General features: G+C 39.8%; 2 long non-coding RNA genes across 5 annotated transcripts in view; both read right to left on the bottom strand.

Annotated features, from left to right (window-relative positions):
- Positions 1–8,698: 8,698 nt before the first annotated feature.
- Positions 8,699–11,243, bottom strand: LOC124676433. The gene is made up of 4 exons (XR_006993624.1): positions 11,135–11,243; positions 10,207–10,297; positions 9,061–9,331; positions 8,699–8,919 (listed from the first exon to the last, which is right to left on the bottom strand). It is a non-coding gene; the product is annotated as an uncharacterized LOC124676433 (long non-coding RNA).
- A 15-nt stretch (positions 11,244–11,258) lies between these two features.
- The window catches only part of LOC124676434, a 21,464-nt gene continuing 13,337 nt past the window's right edge, over positions 11,259–19,385 (bottom strand). Inside the window, exons 5-12 of one of the 4 annotated variants that reach the window (XR_006993627.1) lie at positions 15,925–16,075; positions 15,599–15,676; positions 13,726–14,324; positions 13,475–13,613; positions 13,236–13,284; positions 12,575–12,676; positions 11,427–11,546; positions 11,259–11,299 (exon numbers count right to left, since the gene is read on the bottom strand). This is a non-coding gene — a long non-coding RNA (uncharacterized LOC124676434). Of the gene's footprint in view, positions 11,300–11,426; positions 11,547–12,336; positions 12,677–13,235; positions 13,285–13,474; positions 13,614–13,725; positions 14,325–15,598; positions 15,677–15,924; positions 16,076–16,202; positions 16,568–19,385 lie in introns of those variants that run through there. The other 3 variants (XR_006993628.1, XR_006993625.1, XR_006993626.1) reach the window with 3 other exon arrangements.

Raw genomic sequence — 19,385 nt, forward strand, 5'->3', positions numbered from 1 at the left:
TGTGTTTTGAATTTGCCTCTTGATGCTCTCTTTTGCTTCAAATACTATTTCTTGCGAGTGCATCATTAAAATTGCTGAGCCCATCTTAATGGCTATAAAGAAAGAACTTCTTGGGAGATAACCCATGTGTTTATTTTGCTACAGTATTTTTGTTTTATATTTGTGTCTTGGAAGTTGTTTACTACTGTAGCAACCTCTCCTTATCTTAGTTTTGAGTTTTGTTGTGCCAAGTTAAGCCGTTGATAGAAAAGTAAGTACTAGATTTCGATTACTGCGCAGTTCCAGATTTCTTTGCTGTCACGAATCTGGGTCCACCTCCCTGTAGGTAGCTCAGAAAATTACGCCAATTTACGAGCATGATCCTCAGATATGTACGCAACTTTCATTCAATTTGAGCATTTTCGTTTGAGCAAGTCTGGTGCCATTTTAAAATTCGTCAATACGAACTGTTCTGTTTTGACAGATTCTGCCTTTTATTTCGCATTGCCTCTTTCGCTATGTTGGATGAATTTATTTGATCCACTAATGTCCAGTAGCATTATGCAATGTCCAGAAGTGTTAAGAATGATTGTGTCACCTCTGAATATGTCAATTTATATTGTGCACTAACCCTCTAATGAGTTGTTTCGAGTTTGGTGTGGAGGAAGTTTTCAAGGATCAAGAGAGGAGTATGATGCAACATGATCAAGGAGAGTGAAAGCTCTAAGCTTGGGGATGCACCCGGTGGTTCACCCCTGCATATATCAAGAAGACTCAAGCGTCTAAGCTTGGGGATGCCCAAGGCATCCCCTTCTTCATCAACAAATTATCAGGTTCCTCCCCTGAAACTACATTTTTATTCGGCCACATCTTATGTGCTTTTTCTTGGAGCGTCGTTTTGTTTTTGTTTTTGTTTTGTTTGAATAAAATGGATCCTAGCATTCACTTTATGGGAGAGATACACGCTCCGCTGTAGCATATGGACAAATATGTCCTTGGTTTCTACTCATAGTATTCATGGCGAAGTTTCTCCTTCGTTAAATTGTTATATGGTTGGAATTGGAAAATGATACATGTAGTAATTGCTATAAATGTCTTGGGTAATGTGATACTTGGCAATTGTTGTGCTCATGTTTAAGCTCTTGCATCATATGCTTTGCACCCATTAATGAAGAAATACATAGAGCATGCTAAAATTTGGTTTGCATATTTGGTTTCTCCGAGGTCTAGATAATTTCTAGTTTTGAGTTTGAACAACAAGGAAGACGGTGTAGAGTCTTATAATGCTTTCAATATGTCTTTTATGTGAGTTTTGCTGCACCGATTCATCCTTGTGTTTGTTTCAAATAACCTTGCTAGCCTAAACCTTGTATCGAGAGGGAATACTTCTCATGCATCCAAAATACTTGAGCTAACCACTATGCCATTTGTGTCCACCATACCTACCTACTACATGGTATTTTCCCGCCATTCCAAAGTAAATTGCTTGAGTGCTACCTTTAAAATTCCATCATTCACCTTTGCAATATATAGCTCATGGGACAAAATAGCCTTAAAAACTATTGTAGTATTGAATATGTAATTATGCACTTTATCTCTTATTAAGTTGCTTGTTGTGCGATAACCATGTTTGCTGGGGAACGCCATCAACTCATTGTTGAATTTCATGTGAGTTGCTATGCTTTTTTAATGAAGTAAGGGCGATCTACACTGAGTTGAATGGTTTGAGCATGCATATTGTGAGAGAAGAACATTGGGCCGCTAACTAAAGCCATGATTCATGGTGGAAGTTTCAGTTTTGGACAAATATCCTCAAATCTCTAATGAGAAAAGAATTAATTGTTGTCAAATGCTTAAAGCATTAAAAGAGGAGTCCATTATCTGTTGTCTATGTTGTCCCGGTATGGATGTCTAAGTTGAGAATAATCAAAAGAGAGAAATCCAAATGCGAGCTTTCTCCTTAGACCTTTGTACGAGCGGCATAGAGGTACCCTTTGTGAAACTTGGTTAAAGCATATGTATTGCGGTGATAATCCGAGGTAGTCCAAGCTAATTAGGACAAGGTGCGGGCACTATTGGTACACTATGCATGAGGCTTGCAACTTATAAGATATAATTTACATGATGCATATGCTTTATTACTACCGTTGACAAAATTGTTTCATGTTTTCAAAATCAAAGCTCTAGCACAAATATAGCAATCGATGCTTTTCCTCTATGAGGACCATTCTTTTACTTTCAATGTTGAGTCGGTTCACCTATTTCTCTCCACCTCAAGAAGCAAACACTTGTGTGAACTGTGCATTGATTCCTACATACTTGCTTATTGCACTTATTATATTACTCTATGTTGACAATATCCATGAGATATACATGTTACAAGTTGAAAGCAACCGCTGAAACTTAATCTTCTTTTGTGTTGTTTCAATACCTTTACTTTGAATTATTGCTTTATGAGTTAACTCTTATGCAAGACTTATTGATGCTTGTCTTGAAATGCTATTCATGAAAAGTCTTTGCTTTATGATTCACTTGTTTACTCATGTCATACACATTGTTTTGATCGCTGCATTCTCTACATATGCTTTACAAATAGTATGATCAAGTTTATGATGGCATGTCACTCCGAAATTATCTTTGTTATCGTTTTACCTGCTCGGGACGAAGCAGAACTAAGCTTGGGGATGCTGATACGTCTCCAACGTATCGATAATTTCTTGTGTTCCATGCTACATTATTGATGTTATCTACATGTTTTATGCACACTTTATGTCATATTCGTGCATTTTACGGAACTAACCTATTAACAAGATGCCGAAGTGCCGATTCTTTGTTTCTGCTGTTTTTGGTTTCAGAAATCCTAGTAAAGAAATATTCTCGGAATTGGACGAAATAAAAGCCCGGAGGCCTATTTTCTCACGAAGCTTCCGGAAGACCGAAGACGAGACGAAGAGGGGCCACGGGGAGCCAAACCCTAGGGCGGCGCGGCCCCCCCTTGGCCGCGCGGCCCGTGGTGTGGGCCCCCGTGCCGCCTCTTGACTTGCCCTTCCGCCTACAAATAGCCTCCGTGACGAAACCCCCGGTCACCGAGAGCCACGATACGGAAAACATTGCCGAGGCGCCGTCGCCGCCGATCCCATCTCGGGGGATCCCGGAGATCGCCTCCGGCACCCTGCCGGAGAGGGGAATCATCTCCCGGAGGACTCTACGCCGCCATGGTCGCCTCCGGAGTGATGAGTGAGTAGTCTACCCCTGGACTATGGGTCCATAGCGGTAGCTAGATGGTTGTCTTCTCCCCATTGTGCTATCATTGTCGGATCTTGTGAGCTGCCTATCATGATCAAGATCATCTATATGTAATTCTATATGTTGCGTTTGTTGGGATCCGATGAATAGAGAATACTTGTTATGTTGATTATCAAAGTTATGCTTATGTGTTGTTTATGATCTTGCATGCTCTCCGTTATTAGTAGATGCTCTGGCCAAGTAGATGCTTTTAACTCCAAGAGGGAGTACTTATGCTCGATAGTGGGTTCTTGCCTGCATTGACACCTGGGGGAGTGACAGAAACCCCTAAGGTTGTGTTGTGCTGTTGCCACTAGGGATAAAACATTGGCGCTATGTCCGAGGATGTAGTTGTTGATTACATTACGCACCATACTTAATGCAATTGTCTGTTGTTTGCAACTTAATACTGGAGGGGTTCGGATGATAACCTGAAGGTGGACTTTTTAGGCATAGATGCGGTTGGATGGCGGTCTATGTACTTTGTCGTAATGCCCAATTAAATCTCACTATACTCATCATGATATGTATGTGCATTGTCATGCCCTCTTTATTTGTCAATTGCCCAACTGTAATTTGTTCACCCAACATGTCTGTTCGTCTTATGGGAGAGACACCTCTAGTGAGCTGTGGACCCCGGTCCAATTCTCTTTACTTGAAATACAATCTACTTGCAATACTTGTTTTACTGTTTTCTCCGCAAACAATCATCTTCCACACAATACGGTTAATCCTTTGTTACGAGCAAGCCGGTGAGATTGACAACCTCACTGTTTCGTTGGGGCAAAGTAGCTTGGTTGTGTTGTGCAGGTTCCACGTTGGCGCCGGAATCTCCGGTGTTGCGCCGCACTACATCCCGCCGCCATCAACCTTCAACGTGCTTCTTGGCTCCTCCTGGTTCGATAAACCTTGGTTTCTTTCCGAGGAAAACTTGCTGCTTGTGCGCATCATACCTTCCTCTTGGGGTTGCCCAACGAACGTGTGAAATACACGCCATCATACACCCAGTATACAAAAGTAAACATTGTAATTTTAGCTTAAAGCAGAATTAAACATGAGACAACATGCATCTAAATAACGCGGATAAACTGGAAAACTTTATCACATAGGAGAGTATACCTGAACTTACATCTAAATGATGTGGAAAACCTTATGCATGTTGATCTATATTCCTCCATGGGGTAGCATTAATCATAGTCGTAAAACACGCAACAGCTATAGCCTTTAGTTTTGAACTTTTGACAGAACATGCCTAGCTTCTCCCTCCCTTCCTTATCAATCAACATACATGTATCACTGAAAGAACATCAGAATTCATTTTTGCTGAAACAAAGTACACAAGTTTAACACATGTTCATCGGTAAATACTCAATTTGATACAACATAAACCATTTGCTGCATGTAGTCCTTTAGATTCTATTTCTTTGGAGGGGAAAAAGTGTTTACCAGTTGTTCTTTCTATAAGACAGAGCATTACAAAGTCAAGAAATTTAAACATTGATAATGTACAAACCACCTATAAAAATATAAGATAACCAGTACCATTTTCTTGTATACTTTACCAAAGACCAGGTACCAAAAAGCTGTTAGGCTTGCAGTGCTAGCAGATAATTTAAGCCTCTATCATGAAAACCTCATGTAACCCTAAGAACTACAAGAACAAACAGCCTGCAACAACTAATAGAAGTCAGACAAGACATAGAAAATCCTGAGAAAAATAGGAGAGTGATTGCAGATTATTCTCAAGCATAATCTTAATTTTCTCCTTAAACTACCTTTCAAGTATCCCAGAGGTCTGATCTGCTGCTTCTCTCCATGCCTTCATAAGCGGTAATTGCAGCTTGATGAAAGGCATACCAAATCCGAGAAAAATAGCGTGTGAAACTCTTCTAAGAAAGAGGCCTGGAGATCATGAGGGAGTGTATGAAAAAAGAGGGGTGGAAGGATGAATACCTGCAGTAAAGACCACCGCTTCTCGACGCCGGATCTCCTGGGCACCAAAACGAAGAAGGAAGAATGCATATTTTGGTACTCAAGTCACACTTTCGTATTAACACATTTAGGCTACAAATGAAACTTCAAAGTTGCAAAACACGACACAAATTACTGAGTCGGTTTGTAGCATCATATCTCTGGATAGTGGAAGATGTTTTTCCCGAGGCCGTGTATAAAAACTCCAGCAAGAAGAACACCTGCCAAAAAAATGGAATAACAAAGCAACTATGTAAGCGGTAAGTCGAGCCAGAACCTAAAAAGGAATAGAAGCAAGACTAAACTTGTACGGTAGCTTTATATTAATTACCTTCATTTCCTAATCAAATACTGTAAATAATTATATGAAGCGGGTAAATACCTCACGGTATCAAATAAGAAATGCTCTCTTTATCTGTAAATAAGTAATACCGATACTTCACATGTTTAATGTATCCAAGCTAACTTTCATAGCTAATGCAAAAACCCAATAGTCAATGGGAGACTCACTTAAACAACGAAAAACATTTATAAACTTCTACACAAAGGGCAACATGTGCATACCACAAGATTCGTAAACGAAATCTGCTTGGAGACTAACTAATCGATTTACGGGAAAATACATGTACCTAATTACCTCGATACTAAACAAAATACAGAATTAAACATCGAGAAAGGGAAAAGGGTTGAATCCTACCACTAAAACGAGTCGGATCCGAGTAGCTGCCACCAAAGGCTGCAGTCGCCGACACGACGATGACCTGCAAAACAGATACATGACAAGAAAATAAGCACATACACAGCAAGACAGAAGAAGAGATCCGAAAGAGAGGCAAATGGGAACACAATATATTATAAGAAGGAAAAAAAGAAATAGGAAGATAAATATCCACCAAAACAGCATCCACCGTAACAGCAATGTCTCGAAAGACGAACATGAGGGGATTAGCTATCTAGTTCGAGAATTCTAGTGTCAACATTTTCAGAATAATACATGACACTGAAATGCTCAATTCTACATGAATATTCCTACTCAATTTTATGTATTGTTTAAACAATATTCAAGGCAGTTAGATTTAAGAGAATATTTTGGATGCAGGGGCATTTGGAAACACGAGTAAGCCATTTCCTCTCTTTGGGGTCAAGCCGTCAAGCTTACTTGCTTCCTGACTAAGAAAAAGGTATGCAAATGAATGGTTCTGGAAAGAGAATACAACCATGAATGGTAATGTGTTATCTAAAATATAAAAAAACATGGATAAATCTAACATAATCAAAGTCCCTAAACTTGAAAGAAAAGAATGGCACAAGTGAATACCTCTTTAATCGGCTGTTGGCTGGATTTATCTTAAATGGCAGATCTTTTCTTTTGACCTACAAACTAACCAATCGTAATCGGACACCTAGCTACAATTAAATCGAAACAAGTAAACACGATCATATTGATTCATTTTATGGATGAGATAGAGGGGAGAGGAGAGACACCTCACCGGACGGGCAGGGCCAGCGTGTTTTCGGCGAGGTCGTCGGAGGAGCCCGCTAGGACGGAGTGTGTCGAAGTACTGTCGCGGCAGACCAGCCTCGTGAGGGACGGATTCAAGGGGGGGCGAGCAGCGGCGACGCCCCCCCTATCGATCGTGATTTTGCTTGATAGCGATCAGGAAATCAAGCATTTCGTACGTGAATGAGTAACTTCGCCCCCTAATCACGTGAAGCCCAACTGTTTAACTAACTAAGCCCATCTATTTATCTGTGGCTGGCCCAAATCCAGCGCCGTAATTTAGAAGACCAAAGGACGAGAAAGCCTAATTTGCTGCAGATAGATCGTCCTCCTTTACTCCCCTCTTTCTGTATTCGCCCCTGCCGCCTAGGTCTAGCACTCTTGGCCAGTTTCTGCTGCAATTTGCATCTTTCAATTGATTGAAGAACAGTGCGTAGGCGCACGGCCGGCCGGCCGCATGCCCACCATGAGCGCTGGGCAACGAGGCAAGGAAAGGCTAGTTTCCTCCTAGCTCTGATCCCCTTCTGTTTTTACGGCAATTTCTAAATTCTATTATCAATTCAGTCCCCATCTTATCAATTCAGTCCCCATCTCCTACTATAGGATCTAAAAATTTCTATGCCTTCAAAACTTGGTAGAACTGTGAAAATTAATTACAAATACCTAAAATTATAACAGACCATTGGATTGTCCACATATGCTTGTAACATTATTAAAAAAATATAATGGGATCAACTCCAACTTTATCAGTCCACATATATATGTCTTCTATGATTTAAATTTTCATCTTTGAAATTTATGCCGCACTCTACCTCTTCCCATAATCCTCTTGTCATGGTGAAATTGTCTATGAGGAGACTGTCTTGCGGGCCGGCGCGTGGGTCTCGTTGTCTCGATGCTTCGATTTCTCGCCCCTATCTCCAATTTCTGGCTCCGTCCCTGAGCCTCGTGGAGGACGCGGGGAAGGAGGGTTCCCCTGGATGGATGACGATAGCAGCCATAGCCCTCCATGGCCTGCATCACCGCCGACGCATCCTGGGGGGCGGCTTGGCGGAGTGCAGCGGCAGCTGACCTCGGCCAAGAGCGCGACGCAGGTATGCAAGATTGACAGAGCCGCGCGCGATGTGCGTGCACGCGTGCGCCGACGAACAAGCCTGCCACTCCGCCGTGAATCATGTGCGACCGACGCCATCTCCATCGTCGCGGGAGCAGCGGACGGAACAGAGGAGCTTGAGATGGTGGTGGTGTGCAAGAAAGGGGATGGGAAAGGGCGCTCGCGAGCGGATTGGGAGGAGGGTTGGCGGCGGGTCGAGGCGGCGGCCGGCGCTGATGCTGTCCGGCGGCTCGAGGCGGCGACACGGGGAGCGAGGGAGCGAGGGCTGGAGGCGGCTCGAGGCGGTGGCCGGCTACGAGAACGGGGCGAGGCGAGGGCGGGGCGGGGCCGCGAGGCGGCGGCGGCGACGAGGGCGGGCGCGAGGCGGGGACGCGAGGAGGCTAGGTTTTTTTTGCCCTGGGGGCTCGCTTTTATACCATGCCAGGCTGAAATACCGAAAATACCCCTGCGGGGTGGAGATCCACTGCCCGATGACAATGTGCACCGACGAGAGATCCTACTCGCAATGGCCGACGTGCGGGGCTAGCAAAGGTGGGCCCACATGCAGCCGGAGGCGGGTAACAATTTGCCATTGCATGGGGTTAGCTAGTGAGAGGAGTGCCAAAACGAACGGACGAGATGCACCGATGAAAAGATCCGACGGTCCACGTGCTCAAATCGTTGTGAGACCCCCTATGGGGGGCATCTATTATACCTTTAGACTAGATTTAAATGTGCGCCTTGGCGCACGAGCCCGTAAAATTCGCAACGATTTACATTTTATATAAAAACAATTTGGAAAATGGTAATAGGTTTCTTTGATTTTACAAAACAAAGTATATAAGATAAAATTAATGCACACAAAATCATGAACATAATAGCAAACCTTTATATACAATAAGGGAAATAGAAGAATATTGTTATAGTAACTAAAGAAACATCAAAAACAACATCTACAAAAGCTGCTTATGGGCGTTGTCGTGGCATGGTTTTTAGAGGCCACAACACAGGAAAAACGTAGATTTAATAGGTACTTGCACCACCAAAACTTAACACCGCTGCAAATGCGCATCACCAAAACTTAACACCACTGCAAATGAAAAGATAATCAACCAATAGTTAAATGTGAGCCAAATATAAGAAACGGTAAGAGAAGAAGATTAGCTCACGTTTGATACAACGAGTATTGTAATCTTAGCAATTTCTCAATAAAGAGAAGATAATAAATTACCATTCAACTTGTATACCGAGATTGCCTTAAAACCATCATAGCTATTGGGATGCCTTGAAACCATCAATAGCCATTGGGCTAACACGAAATGAATTTATCCAATTGAAGGAAACAATGCATTCACACTAAGAATAGTTTGGGAAACCAACAAGCAAGCACACATTCTAAGTCAAAGGACATGGTATAAAACAGGAAGTCTTCCATTTATATGATCGACAACGAGCAAAGCACTTCCATCAGCTTGGCTAATTGGTTCAAACTTTACCATAACCTGCAAAATTTATGTGGAATGAAGTAAAGAAATTATTCCACAACTTATGCCTTTCAAAATACAAATGTACAGCTAGAGTTTTTGTATTATAAAAATGAATACAGCTGCCTAAGACATAACCAATTCCACGTCTTTTAAATCAAATGCACATACATGTAAAAGAATTTAATTTTCCATGCTACAATACTTCAAATGTCCATGCGGTTGGATTTTGGTGTGGTTCCAAGAACTAAAAATCATGGTGGGATCAAAACATCTTCCATCAAGAATTTAAGCATACAAAAAGAATCCATGGAGAATCTCTCCAAACAGAGAGAAGACCAACAATTGAACGCACAAGCAGGAGCAAATGATTACCATCAGCACATAAAAGGAGAAATGCAAGCAACATACATATCGACTTGTACTGCTGACTTATTATATTTGAAGTTCATAAATTATCCTAGCAATTTGATATAGGAAAAGAAGAGATGCGGGTATAGGAAAAGAAGAGATGCAAGCTACTGATACCGAGGAATCAGGAAAGCATGCAGATTACGACAAATTAGATTAACATGTATATAAGTGGTGGAGGATCATCTGTTCTAGAAAATACACAACAAATCAAAGAAAATCATCTTCACAGAAGGTCTGAATTAAGATATCCCAAGCTTGAATATGGTGTTCTTGGTTAATGCATGCACTGAAGACAATACCTTACATCTTCACAGAAGGTCTGAATTAAGATATCCCCAGCTTGAATATGGTGTTCTTGGTTAATGCATGCACTGAAGACAATACCTTACCTGGTAAGCAATCAAAGAACCGCGGATACATCAAGGGAAAACATCAGAAATATATGGAAAAACAAAGCAAAGAAAAGGGTCATCCAGTACCTTTGTTTTCTCAAACAGCCATTGGGCATTGAACTCGTCCCTCTGACCTTGGTCTCATTTCACCGAATAAAGAAGTTGCTGAGAAATTTTGCTGCGAGGGAAATTGCCTTAAACATCCGTAATAAATAATTTATTCTTCAGGAATAAACTCCTCGTAATTATTTCATCAAAATTGAATGCACAAAGTTATTTTTTTTAGAACAAACTCATCTCTGTTTCTACCGTCAGTAATCTCACCCTTGAATATTGAAGTGGTACATGTCTTCTAGATGTACTCAAGGATTCTTGACATGTATAACGGAATTTTGACATGCTCAATCATCTTGGGAAAAACAATTCCTTGCACGTTTAAGCATGTTTACGTAGCACATATCACTGCATACTTCCTCGCTAACATATATACAACAGATTCCCTTCTTTCCTAGTTGTCCTAATAAAAATCTGAGTCTACAGTATTGTTCATGATCTAAACTGTGTCACTACTCATATACACTATGTTACTACCACAATTTATTCATCTCCTCTGACAATAAAGTTTAAAATTTTATTTAGTTCATCACCTTTCTTTTAAAGGCTCACATGAACATGACAATACCTATGGCCATAATATGGTGACTGTAAAACTAAAATTGTTTGTTCATATGCCCAAAATATGAGAAGAGCAGGAACGAACCGACCACGGAGGCCAGAATGGGAGCAGGAAAAATCATCTAGGAATGTGGTGTTTCAGATTGCTATAGGCTAAATAGTGATGCCAAATAACAGTCCCCAAAACCAAAGCTGCAAGCAAGAAGTAGAAATTTCAGGCAAAAAAACACCATCAACAGCCACCAAATTACAAACCAAGCACACCCCAAACAATTAACACTCATATTTAATAGATTTCAGATCAAAACTAATGACCTGGCAAATCCTCAACAACACTTACCTTGGCCAAGCAGATGTTCCAGCCGGTACATGTGGAATAAAAATTCTCAGAGCTTGATCGAATATGGCAGGATTAATTACATTTGTAGAGATAATAGCAACTTTCTCATCTTTCTTGTCAAACACGTCAACTGAGAGATGAGCTCAACAAATGCGGGTGGCCAACCTAAAGCGAAAGCAGTATTCGCTGAACAACTAATGCTAGTATGTCACTGATTTACATATATTATTCAAAAATTTAACACCTAGACATAACAGCTATTTATGAATTATACAGAACAGGTCCCACATACCTTCATAATATGATAGATTCTAGACCCGATGTCATACTTTCTCAAAGCGAGAATATTTGTGTTCCCTAGTTCCTAGCTTTCCAGGAGTAAAGATTTGCAGAAAACCTTCACTCAATTTTCCTAGCATAATTATTCAGATTATGACCCTGGAGAATTCATATACATGGATGCTAATCCTGGCAGCAAACTGACTCAAATAGCAACATGAATAAGAAATTTAAACATGACATGTATCTGCATATTTTCTAACTCAGTGCACTCCCCAGATTTTAGGACAGATAAATAGTATTTAGATCGAAACAAAGGTGATATGAGATTTCATCAGATACTACTCAGATATTCTAGTTGAGAGTCTGATATTTACAATACTGATACAAACAACATGTAAATACGGTTGATCAAATGCGACTATTTTCTCGAGTTCATTATATCTAAGACAATTCCGGGATATGACAGTAGCATGGCATAGCGCGTATTGAAACAAAATGGTTAAATATGTTGTTCTAGGAAAGGGAGTGGCTCTTTCCATCCAAAAAAGGGAGTGTCTCTTCTATGTAAGGACGGCTCAGTAATCTCTGGTGCTCAAAATCTAAATCTGTATTGTCAAGTAAGACCTGAAGTACTGAAAATAGGGAGTAGGCAGCGATAAACAAAAGTAGTATTGGTGCTCAGGAAAAATATCTGTTGCAAATCCCCAACAATGAAATCTTATATTTTCTCATGTAATAAAATTTCACAACAGCATTGGTAGCGTCTCCAAACAAATAGTGCATCCAACAATCTGGAAGATTAAGTATGTTGGATACGTTATCCTACATATTATCGGCACCAAATGCACCACAACACTTAAACTAATTACATTAAGGAAGCATTTGACAGAGTGGCATAGCTTGTACTTTCGATCGTGGTTTGAGGAGGTTGTAAGCAACAACACTTAAACTAATTACAGTAAGGAGACATTTGAGGGGGTAGCATATCTACTTTCTGGCCATGGTTGCCGGAGGCTATCATCACATTTCTGCTGTGCTCCTACTGGTAGGGATGGCAAAGCATGGGGCGAAGGCAAGGAAGCCATACCAGCTGGACGATGGAAGCACTGATTGTCAACCAAACGATCAAATAAGCTCGGAACAAAATATGAAAGCAACCTTGTGTTAACTGTCGAAGTCGTAGTAGATGGGGCAGGGGAGGGTTTGGATCATCAACAATATTAGGTACCTTCACAAACACAATGAGCTCCACCAACAATCCTAACAAAAAACAATTAAGCAACAATTTAGGCAGTGCACGGAAATAGCTATACTTGGTGAATAGACAACAAAAGAAATCTAAGGGCATGAAAGCAACAACGAAGCAAGAGGTAAGATCAAATGAATCAAATGCATTGATGCCTTTTCCATAAAAGCAACAATGAAGCAAGACAAATATTTGGTGCTACATTGACATAGGACCGAATTAAACAACCATAAGCATAGCAAGCTAGCAGTACACTCTTATTTACAAGTTGTATAAAACAAGCAGTTAGCAACTTCAGATATAAAGAGAACCACTGAGGATGGACTGGAAACTTAATTCTGATGTTTCTTTGAACCTTATTTGTGCCTTTTCGACATGTACTGGAACATGGCTTTACCTCAAACATTTGGGCAATGAGGTTGCTTCATCAAGATAGAAAGAGGGGAACTAAATATTTACAGAGGCATGTTCGGTAACTAATTGGAACCAAAACGTCAACCATGATATAGCAGGGATTTCAGTAATTAAAACGAAAAGTAGAAAACCTAGGATCTTGAGAGAAAATCAGAGAACCTGAAAGGAGGGAACCTGAACGATCTGAGCCATCTAGTGATCATTTTCTCTGCAATCAAAAAAATGCTACTGATAAGCTTAATTATGCAACCAGATGCATCAAGCAGCACCGCGAAATACTAAGCACTTCATGAACATAAATGAACACATAGTTCAATCACTTGAGAAATTAACCGAACAAAATATGGCTCATTTGGTTACCCTTTACTTTGCCAAACACGTATATCTACCTAACTCACCTTCCACATGTCTCTAACAGAATAAGCAATTGAACCATCAAGGCCTACATCTGGCAATATCATCGTGATATTAACGGTCTCTGAGTAACCATTTCATACAGTACAACAAACCGATTGCCAGAGAAGGGTCTAGTCAGACCTGCAAACATTTGACATATTATGAATTTTGCATAGGGATGCGCTCATGCATGGAACAACTTGAACCAGTGCATTATAGTATATAGTCATTTCATTTGGAGCAGCTAAATCACCTCACGACATCCACCTTTTTCTTGACTCAATATTCTTCCTTGAAGTCCTAGAGAATCTGTAGAAAATGAAACATACTAAATTTAACGGATGGCATAACTACAACAGTACATATACAAATGGTTCTACTGCGTGAATAGAACAATATGACAGAAATCTTAAGCAGAAGCAGCACAGTCAGCTACTCTGAAAGCAGTTGTTGACACCACCGAAAAAATAGATGTGCACATGATGTTAGTTCAGGACAATATAACGTCCCCAAGAGGTATACAGAAATGGTGACTGACCAGCTCAATGCTCACGAGTCAATAAAATAGAAACATTAACAGAAACTCTTCAGATCCATCAAGTGGTTCAAACAAACTCATAGCAAGCTACCTACATTAGTTTGTGCAAAGTGATTTCAGAAGGCCAATTAAATATGACAACGATGCATGGAAGTATTGCGCCACCAAGGAAGGTCAGTTTTGATGCCATTCATAAACTTCGAGAGAATGGAATGGTAACAATAGAATCCATTGGTTTGCTTGAAATACTTCTTTGTTTCTCACTATTTCCATTGTTTCTGAAGTCTGACATCATAATCAATTAAGAGAGGTGCCTGAAACGTGAACAGGAAGGGCATTTGCTAGTCAGCACAACATGATAATATCAGACAATGCGCATCCCCCAATCAGTTTGTGTATTACCTGATATAGTATGTAATGTGTACATGTATGAAAAATATGAAAATAAAACAACATAACATTTGAATCAAGGGAGCATCCATCCCTTCTTTGTTCTCCCGGCTCATTATGTCAAAAAAGGCCATAGCCAGCTAAAATTAGGATTTGAGCTGTCAAAAAATTCCTTATTTTTTTATTGAAATCCTCGTTGTTCAAATTCTAGGCTCACCACCGACTTTCTTTATTGCCAAATTGGAAGTAATCGGACTCAGTTGCTAATTATATAGGGGAATCGGAATCCTTATGAAGCACAAAACTTGTTCTTTTATGCACTTGCTACTTTCGATATCGAAAAGTATTGTCAAGCATATATGTCTCAAGTCAAGTAATTGGTCTTTGATCAAATGTACGATGTGTAAAATTATGCTGAAGATCTCACAACATACTGGTTCCTCTCTTAATTTCATACTCTATAACAAAGCAAAATAAACAGAAAGGGCGCTTGCTATACTTATTGGACGCGTTTTCGATTCTATATTTAGGTAATAAACAAAAGAGGCAACCAGACAGATCAATTATATGTGCAATCTAGGTACAAAATAGGAAGTATATAACTGATTAGCTAAAATTCCAAGGAATAAAATACCTAATTATATGTCCACTATAACCTCTCGCATCATAAATAATTTTTATCTTCATCTACTCGTACATTGCTGACTATAATCCTAGAGGAGCTGAAATGTAACATGAATTAGAAACATGAGGGGCTAGAGAATGACCCCAACCACACCCAGAGAAATCATTTCACGGGGACAAAAGCGAGTGCATCGCGAAAGAAATATCATAGGTAAAGAAGAAGAAAATCAAGGAAGTGAGATACAATAAAGCATATTCTTGTCGGCTTGCAGACTTATTTTGAGTCACAGCTGGAGATAGATAAATGTATGCTTTGAAATCATGTTTACACAAAAGTAACGAGAGAAAAGTTTTGTTTATCGGGATGGTCCATTCCAAAATCTATAAGCATAATACACTTTGAAAGTGACCCCATTTGCCCTCATACATCTGTAGTAATGCCTCAACTAAGGCTGTAAACCATCCAAATCAAACATAATAGTGGGCTCACTCAATATCTTATTCTCAGCTCATGACCCGTCGTAGGAACACAGAGAAAGCAAAAATAAATGGGCAAGATAAATACATACTGTACCTTCTAGCCTCAGAAAGTCTCTGCTACACAAATCCACAAATCAGACACTTAAACAACTTGAACTTTCTTTTCTAACACCTGCAATTGAACAGATAACATATATATATATATATCACCACGACCTAAGACGATATATATGTAGCTCGCATCTATCACAAAATAAATCCATTTTTCTACTGAGGGAAAATATATCAATTTAGATATATTCTCCAGGTGATCAATCATGAACACTTCTTTTGAAGATTTACAGTCAAACAAAAAAAAATGTACAGTAGATGTTTCCATCTCAGTAAAATGCACCTATTCTAGATCATTCTCAAGTATACCTCGAAAAGAAACATGATCTGAAACATGCCCCATTAAGAAACCGGTTGAGTGATGATTCCAAACTCCCCGCATAATAAACCACTTTTTTGTAAGTGTCAAATGTCCCAAAAATCCACAGCAATACTTGATTGTTTTGTTCATTTATTTCCCCTGAATAGAGCAAGGTAGACAAAAGAATAATTAGTGGCATGTGAAAACCTGAATATACACTATAAGAGAAATTAAAAGAAGCAAATGTAAGAACTTTCTCAAAATGGTTAAACTTTAATACACTTACAAATACAGGGGAATATTTTCTTCGAGTCTCCAAATGTATCATATACAATTGCTGCCATCAGTACAAAATGATTTTTAGCATGGGGAAATAATCAATCATGTTTTGGTTTGCTTATCTGCATGTTCATTCTGAATCCCAGCAATGTGAGAAATAAAGAAGGCAATGTAAGAGGGGAGAGACAAGCTCCACTTGCACATGATACAAGAGTACAAGACACGTGGCTAAGAAATTCCACCTACACTGCACTAAATCAAGAATAGTGAGACGAATCAAATAGACCAAACGTACAGAGAAAAATGGAGACTTACCGACGAATCGTGCAGCAGTAGTGCCATCCGTGGCCTACTCACGCCGCGGGTTTTTCAGTAAAAGCAGTAGAAATAGCTCAAAACATTTGTCTAACCCTGGCTTAGCAGAGCAAGTAATTTAAGGCATAGATATAACAAAATGATTGGATGTAACAAAATACCACAAGAAGAGAATGGAGCAATAGTCTAGGTGTGAACTGTAAGCCAAACAATATTACTTCAGATATTTCTTACGGGGGTCAAGCATGAACACTTATTTTTTAAGACTTACAAGCAATGCCAAAAGACATAAAGGTTAATACATATTACACTTTACACCAAATAGCAGATGCTCCTAAGATAGCAGATAAACGGGCAAACTCCAAAACTAAATGAAAGGTACGCATTTAAAGAATGCAAGAAATGTTCTGCTTGCTATCATGATTTTTCAATATAGGGAAGGGACATAAAATGATTGGAATTGAACCTGCCAATCCAAGCATACATCCAAACGTCTGATCGACTGATAGTCGTGTATCCCTAGCAGCGATGGAAAACTTAAAAAACCTTCATACTGCACCATATCTCGAGCACCACCATATCTCGAGCACCGAGCCTAAGTTACAGAACACATCAATGAAAATATATATTGGTGTTGAAAAAAAAATCCAAATCTCACTAAACAAAAGCTGAATACCAGAGCTTTGGGACATAGCCTAGCAACAATAAATCATTTATTATCCCGCATTCTACTATAGTTACAAAATTTTGTGAGACGGTAACACAGTATATCTTCAATGGATGTTGCTAGTTCTAGAGTGACAAAAATAGGATGACTTACAACGTCGCAGAACAAGTGATAACATTAGCATGTATAATATTTTTTTCCATTGACTATTATGCCATAGAGAAAATCAACTCTCACTTAATAAAGTTTTCCACAGTAATCATCATTGCAAAATAAGGCCTTTCCTGTCTAAGTTTTACCGTGTCACTGCATGACAGAGTTTCAGCCTTGTCAGCTTCATACTGAAGATATATTGTAGAAATCCACTATCCCGTAAAGAAAATAAAGCCGGATCGTGCCACTCATCGCGAGCGATACTCCTATTTTGGTTGTTCACTACAAATAGATTTCTCGTGCTATATGCAGCAGTATGTCCATATAAATAGGAGAACACGCAACCAATACCCAATGTAACGACAATGAATACACTATAGAGAAATCCAAAGTGACAACCTACAAAAGATATTGTTTCAAAAAGATTTGGATAAAAGCAAGAGGTTCCACCAAAGCAAACAGGTAAATCAATAATGTCACTTCAAACGAACTACAACATTCATATTTTTTCTTTCAATTTCAGTTTAAAATGAGCTTCAAACTATCAGCCAAAGTACAATATGAAAAGCTACATATATAACTACATGATCAGTTTCATAATGTACCACAAAATTTGATATTTGTCGACAAACCCGTCGCTGAACTGCCATATATTTGTAAGTAGTTCACGGAGAGAGAACAACTTATACCTTTTTCATTTACCTCCGACTACCGACACCCATAGGTAAAGAAGAAAGCAGATGCTCGGGGACGAACCACATCCCGATACTCCGAGAATTACTTGAATTACTTGCTACCGAAAGTGTAACATAAACCGAGAAGTTTGACGGTTTGAACAACTTGAAGCTGAAAGTGTCACTTGAATCGAGAAGCTTGGCAGCGTGTATAATGTAAGACGAGTGCAATGTGTTGATGGTGCAAAGCAAGTGTTCGCAGGCAAAAAAAGAAGCTGAAATGCAGGTCACTATGTGTGAGAATTACTTGCTGCTGAAAGTATGGCTTAAATTAAGAAGCTCGACAGCATGTATAATGTAAGACAAAGTTATATGCTGATATATATATATATTTTGATAATAGAAAATCTACAGGCCATAACCCAAAAGTGTGAACTCGAAGGTCTTCTGTATCTTGCTGAACTGTTAGTGGTATAGAACAAACTCTAGCAAGCAACTTTTGCTCCATACAATCAGGGGATTAGGGAAGCAAATTCATACCTACACGAGAGCACGTAGAGATGCCAGTCCAGCACACACAAGCTCATCTTCACCATCCTCGCTTTCCCCACCACCAAGCTCGCGCGCAGCTGCGCTCCTCCTCTCCCTCTTGTTGGGCACTCGACGGGAAGAACACAGTCCAAGCATCACATTTTGCAGCGAAAAAACCGAGGAGATGCATCCCTTGGTCATCTCCAGTATTTGGGGGCTCCGGTGCAATATTCAATATGAGGCCCTAATATTGATTTTTTGATTAACACAAAATAAATCATTTTGTTCATGTTTTTTCTGTAATATATTCATAATCAATCATCTCCAACATGTCACTCTCAAAAGCTATCTAGTCATATTATTAAGTCTTTCTAACCCGATTTGTAGAGGAAAATGTTTGCAAGTACAGAACAGATTATACACATGCACACAAGAATGAAAATAAAAATAATTTAATGGATGCACTTGTAGATGCAGTATATTCGTAAATGTAGTTAACTATTTATCCAGAAAAGATTAGAAACAGTCCATATCAAATAGGGCTGGGTCCGCTTGAAGTTTGGAGTATTATGGCTACGAGTAGGAGACGGGAGTAAATCTGTGTTTGCCTACTCCACGGTTAGTAGTACTCCGTAGTACTGATCGCAGCGGAGATGCACCTTGGTGCGCTAGCCGCTTTTGCTTGGTGTTTTCCTGCAGCCTGGGCGCCTCCGCTCCCGCGACCCAGCAAAGGTTAGAACGCCTGATCCATAACGAGGCGACCAAAGAAGATACGAAAGGAGACGAGGCGACCGGGGTCGAAACATGGCTGCTGCACTGACCTGAAAATAAAGACTAAGGTGGAACGCAA

Source organism: Lolium rigidum, chromosome 7 (assembly GCF_022539505.1).
Source record: "Lolium rigidum isolate FL_2022 chromosome 7, APGP_CSIRO_Lrig_0.1, whole genome shotgun sequence".
Taxonomy (NCBI): Eukaryota; Viridiplantae; Streptophyta; class Magnoliopsida; order Poales; family Poaceae; genus Lolium; species Lolium rigidum.